The following is a 6,289-nucleotide window of genomic DNA, read 5'->3' as shown; positions in this document are numbered from 1 at the left end:
CCATGAAATTTCTAAAACGAACTCTTTCATATTTGTTTAAAAAAAGTAAAAATCACATACCATGCCCCTTCTTTCAGTTCAAGTTCTGAGCTGAAATATTACATGTAACAATAGCTGGTCTGAACTTCTAAAGAAGGTTAAACCATATCAGCCTCCTTTGTCCATATAAAGAACTACATAATTTCTATCAGCTTGCCTTGAATTTAGGCATGAGCAAAATGTCTCAAAGCAGCTCAGATGGAGCAAGTCATAGAAAAGGAAAACTATGAAGGAGAACAGAAGACCGGCAAATGAAACAAATACTCTGAAAAACTCGAATCTGCCATTCAAGTAATGAAAACACCCTAAAGGAGATACCAAACAGGATATACTGTAGCAAAGTCAGCAAAATAAAATGCAAATAGCATGATAAATGGCCTTGCTAGGCTGTCTGCTGCAAGATGTAAGCACAGAGATTCAGTCCACCACTCCTTTTAGACCCTAAAGAAGGGTTTCATCTGAAAGTCAAAATTCTCTTTTTGTAATTTTCTCTTTTCTTGTCTTCAGGGACTAATTTGTGTTTTTCCTCCATGCCATGCAGACCATCTCTTTAAATCCCAAGGGCAATAATATTCATATATTAAAAGACTTCTTTTTAAAAAATGGGGAAAAGAGCATGAAGCTATGGCAGTGATGTTAATGGTTACTCTTTGTCACTTCTTCTGCAGCCATGATCAGTGGTGTCAGGCTTTATAATGGTTTGGCCAGTTTCAGGAAGGGATGCTGTAACAATTCTTTTGCTGAACCCCTTTTCTCCATAGCCATTTCTAAATATCAACTTCAGAAATCCCAAAATATTGGGGAAAGTTTCTCTGGATTCTGAAGTTCTGGGGTTCCATTAGTTGCTATCACGTACAAGGCCTGCGAGGGGTTCTCAGTGAGGTACGGAGGCTGTCCTTCCACCATCTCGATAGCCACAATGCCCAGAGATCATATGTCCATTGTGGGGCAGTATGCTTTCCGTGTGATCACCTCAGGTGCTATCCAGTAAGGGGTCCCAACCACGGTGCTGTGTTTGCTCTGCTCAGGAGTGATCTGAGCTCAGAAATCAAAGTAGGTAAGTTAACTTCCATTCCCAAAAGCACATTGTCACTTTTGATGTTTCTGTGGATCACTTGATTAGTATGTAAAAATTCCAACACTTTTAAACACTGCACACAGCAGCGATTTGTGCTTCATCCATGCACTTCTCTGTGACAACATTTGTAAGTGACCCACCAGCCCAGTACTCCATGACTACAAACAACTGGTCTCCTACCAGGTAACTGTCCAAGAAGTTAACTATGTTGGGATTCTTTAATTCTTTCATCACCATAATCTCATTAATGATCAATTCTTTCTTTGGCTCTTTCTGTAAATTAATCTGTTTAATAGCAACCTCCTGTCCCAGTGCCACATCACTAGCAGTGAAAACTGTACCAGAAGCTCCTTGTCCAATTTTTTCATATCTTCCATATTTATTCTTAGGGTCACTTATGCTCACAGTAGTTCTTAATTTCTCCATAATCTCTTCATCTGTCATCTTGGGTTTTTTTCTGTCTGTCTGTAGACTTGGCACCACTATCAACATGAGAATCACCCACTGGTGCAGGGTTGGGGTCAGTTACAGAACGCTACAGAAGCGTGTAAATTGATTTTGTATGGTCAGGTCATGGGGCAATGACAGGAGGAGCAGCCTCTTCATCAATGTCATCTTCCTCGGTCACCACTGCTGATGTTTCTGATCCTGCTTTGTGTTCCTGAAAGGAAGCCATCTTTCTCAGGATGAGTGAAACTCAGGTAATTCTGCTTCACTGTGTTGGAGTCCTAGAAATTGAGCATGTCCAGCACGGCCTGCGTGTTCTTCTGCTCTAGTCTGGTGATGGAGGTTTGGAGTAAGCGAGCGCACTGCTCCGGCATACCAGTAACTTCTCCAGTAACAGCATCAAGCCCAGCATGGATGGTGTGCTCAAAATCAGACGGAGGAGAAATCTCTGACCGTTCTTTTTCCTTTTTTCTACTTCTTTTCTCCATGCCTGAGACTATGGTGATGATTTTATTCCTGGGCTTTTTTTTCCCCTCTGGAATGGAAAGCAAGGTTTTCAAACTGTGATTGGCTGACAAAGTGATTGCCTCAGGTGATAAATTTGGCACTGCTCATTCGCACGGGAGGTGCTGAGGGCTTTTCTTCCACTTCTCCGTTATCAGACATGATTCAGAATTAGTAAATGGTCAGCAGACGCAGTTCCGCAGTTCTGCCGGGCAAGGCTCCTCCTTTGGAGCTCACAGGGTGCGAAGGGCAGGGCCCTGCGGACAAGGAGCCGCAAACCGCTATTCCGCTAGGGGGCAGCAGCCAAGCCCGTGGCGCGTGCGAGGGGAGGGCAGGAGCCTTAGGGAACGGCGACCGCCTGGACAAAGGGAAAGCACACTTTGGAAAATTTTGAAACCTGAAAAGTAATCAAAACTCAAGAAAAATGGAGGGGGAAATTACAACAAGGACACAAGTATAGGACAAACATTTCTTCCTCCAAGAGTAGCAAAAAGAAGTTAAAGATTGATATTAATGCAGATTCTGTAAATTAGTGGCCTAATGTTGAGAGGTTCTGGTTTTATCTAAGCACATCCATTTATTGACAAAAATGATGTAATATTAATCAGCTGAGAGTGAAAGGAAATAGGTACAATGGGCTGTAAGGGCCATAAAGTAATTGCATGTTAGCTGAGAGCAATGAGAAACAATGTATGCCAAAAATTAAAATATTCCTAGTGCTACACTGGCCCCAATTGTGTTACTGAATATTAATTCATCCTATTGTAGCATTATGCTCTTTTTGCAAATGGTTTAGTAGACTCAATACAGGAAAGATGATAGAAGACTCTTGAATTGTTTGATTTTTGTCAGTTATGATTTTGTCACTTGGGTGTGGAAAATGTGAGAGTTTAAAGTTGAGAAAATGTATATAAATGTAGTATAGATAAGCAGCTGGTAGCTAAGAGGGGAAAGAGCCCAGGATTTAGCTCAGTGGTCCCACCACCTGCCTCATAAGAGGGGAGAGAAAGGAGATGTGCAAGTTGATATAGTAGGAAAAGGCAGAGTTATCCAAGTATCTAAATAATCACAGTGACCTGAATACGTAAGTCTGCATTGAAATAATGGAGATTTGAATTTAAGAAACAGTAACCTTGGGCATTGACCAATCTTGGAAGTGGAAGAGATATGAATTCAAACAGACAGAATGTCTGAATTTGAGAAAGACAAGAAAGTGTGACGATAAGGTGCCTGAAATGTCAACCGATAAATGGTGTTCTGAAACAACACCCTCAGATGATTGTAAAATGTATGTACTGCGAATATATGCTAATAAGGAAATTTAAAAACAGATTATCATTAGGTGGCCTGGAACATCAGAGAAGGTGCTAGAAGAACGGTGAGATTTGTCAACTATAACAAATTGAGAGTCAGCCTAATGGCACAATCCTCAGATGAATGATATTTTGAAAATTGAGAATGGAAGGAGAATCGTGATTTTGAGAAGAATGAACATATTTGTCTTCCAAAATGGAATGCTGTTGACAATTCATTATTTTTTCTGTGGTAGCTCTAACAAATTATCATAAATGGTTTGCTTTAAGAAACAGAAATTATGCACAGTATTGCAAACCTGTAATCCCAGCTACTGAGGCAGGATGATCATAAGTTTGAGTCTCACCTAGGCAACTTGGTGAGACTCTGTCTCAAAATAAAATAATAATAACAATAAAGAGAGCTGGAGATGTAGCTTAGTGGAAGAACACCCCTGGTTTCGATAACCAGTACTGCAAAATATTACAGTAGATTATAGTTGTGAGTATATCTTAGTGGCAGAGTGCTTGTCTATGAGGTGTGAAGACTTAGGGTCGAACCCTAGCATTTCAATCAATCAATCAATAAACCTCTCAAGCTTAGCAGCGTGGGCTGAGAGGAACCTGGCCAGCTGGAGCCTAGCTCCATCTGGCTCACAATGGCCACCTGAGCCAGCGAGACAGTGAGGACCCCTTTGACATGCCCACCAGAACCCCCACCCCGCCGCCTCTGGCCTGGCTGTACTGCTACCTGGTTCCACACTACAGAGGCACAGGGGGGCATAAAGGCCATTGTCCTGAGTGGCAGCAGTGAACAACAGATAGAGGGCCTCTCTAAGGCTCCTTGATGAAAACTGAAGTCCACTGGAAAAGTGAAGAGAATCTCTGCAATAAAGACATAACAGACCACCATACCTGGTAAGTTGGAGGGATCATCACCTCCCATCGGAACCTGGACTATCTTCAGGGGAAAGGCAGCTGGAACCTGAAGTAGAGCCTTGCAGAGTTCAACCCGGCAGGTGGACAGGGAGCTCAACTTGGGACTTGCAGCCAGAAATCTGCCTGAATTTCATGGGATTGCAACTGGCTTGCTGAGACTCATTGACATATCAGCACACTGCTGCCCACATTGTCTATTGTGACAGCACAGGCATACGCTGAAGGAGGCCCTTCATTTTTATCTTTTATTTGTTATTTTCAAAACTATTAACATTTTTTGTTCTTATTTTAAATTTAATTTTTTTTCTTTTTCTCCACTTCAAATTTTTATTTTTCTCTTTTTTCTTGCTGTTCTCTTTTCTTTCTCTCTTTCTTTCACTTGCTCCCTTGCTGGCCCACATTGTTCTTCATCTCCCTTTGTGTTTCTCTTCTGGCCCTAATTCGTATTTCTTCTATATTTTTCTTTTCTTCTCTTTTTCCTTCACTTGCCTGTGTCCTCTGGCCTCACTGCTAACCTTCCCCTATCCTTCTACCTACCTTTCCCTCCCTCCCCAACTACTTCTAACTCCCCATAAAAGTTGCTATATTGAAGAGCTTATTCACTATAAACATATGATGGGTTGTTCCTTGATTTTTATTTAATTCACACAATTAAAGGTGATAGATTAAGAACTACCACAAATTGTCATTTTCTAAGATTTACTTGATGGTATGGTGTTGTTGATTGTATCACTTGGGCTAAGGTGTTGTGATTGATCTAATCAGTTGTCCTTCCTGGTATAATGAAAATGAGATAGCCTCAGAGTCATTAGAGACTCAAAACCTAATGACCAGCTGTATCTGTAAGACACCTCTGAGAAGCAATCATACCATAAGCATTCTAAATACAAGCAACAAAGATACTTACAATAAGCAACTTCAAAGTATCAACCCAGGAATTAAACCAAGGACAGTACCAAAAGCAAAAATGAAAAGACATTTTAGCAAGGCACAAACTCAGACTTCCACACCACAAAAGGCAAATTCTGGGGGAAATGAGGTGGAAAATTTCGATAATCAACCACCTGGACATCCTGAACTGATAGCACAGGAAGAAACAAAACAGATGAATGAGGCTCTAGAAAAATTCAAAGCAGAAATAATCTCCCAAATAACTACAGAGATGGTGAGCAGAGTGAAAGACATGATTAGAGGCTCTAGAACAGAAACAGATTAAAAAAAAAAATAGATGAGCACAGAACCATGCCAGAAGCCATGACTGCCCAGCATAAGAAAGAAATGGAAACCATGATCGCCCAAGATAAGAAAGAAATGGAATTCATGAAACAGATTCAAACAGATATTCAGGAGACTAAAAACTCCATTGAAAGTATACACAGCAGATTAAGGGAATGTGAAGATAGAATATCAGATATAGAAGACAAGATTGTGGTTAATGACCATGAAAACAGAAATTTCTTAAAAATAGCAGGGGACCATGAGAAATTAATCCAGCAGCTGCCAGATGATACAAATAAAAATAACATATGACTGATGGGAGTCCATGAAAAAACAGGAGAAAGTACAATTGACATACAAAACTGTTCACAGAAGTAATAGTTGAAAACTTCCCAGACACAGGTAGAGAATTGGACATACAGATAAGTGAGGCATATAGAACTCCAACTAGCCATGATCAAAAAAAAATCTACACCTAGGCATATAATAGTCAAGATCCCAAAAAACCCAACAGAAGAACAAAATCCTACAAGCAGTTAAAGAAAAGAAACAAATCACTTACAATGGAAAGCCCAACAGAATCACATCAGACTTCTCAATACAAACCCTCAAGACAAGGAGAGCCTGGAGTGAAGTATTTCAAGCCCTAAAAGAAAATAACTTCCAACCTAGAATGTTGTAACCTATAAAATTATCTTTCAAAATCGATTGGTAAATTAGATACTTCCATGAAAAAGAACACCTGAGAAATTTCATGAAAATCAAACCAGCA

At 40.4% G+C, this 6,289-nt stretch overlaps 1 pseudogene; it reads right to left on the bottom strand.

Moving 5' to 3' along the window:
- Positions 1–675: 675 nt before the first annotated feature.
- LOC101710566 (serine/threonine-protein kinase PAK 2-like) lies at positions 676–2,230 on the bottom strand (annotated as a pseudogene).
- Positions 2,231–6,289: the final 4,059 nt, after the last annotated feature.

This window comes from Heterocephalus glaber, unplaced genomic scaffold, assembly GCF_053883595.1.
Source record: "Heterocephalus glaber isolate CG9 unplaced genomic scaffold, H.glaber_assembly_v1.0 deba00001547, whole genome shotgun sequence".
Lineage (NCBI taxonomy): Eukaryota > Metazoa > Chordata > Mammalia > Rodentia > Bathyergidae > Heterocephalus > Heterocephalus glaber.
The sequence above is the reverse complement of the archived record's forward strand: the minus strand, read 5'-3'. Positions and strand labels throughout refer to the sequence as shown.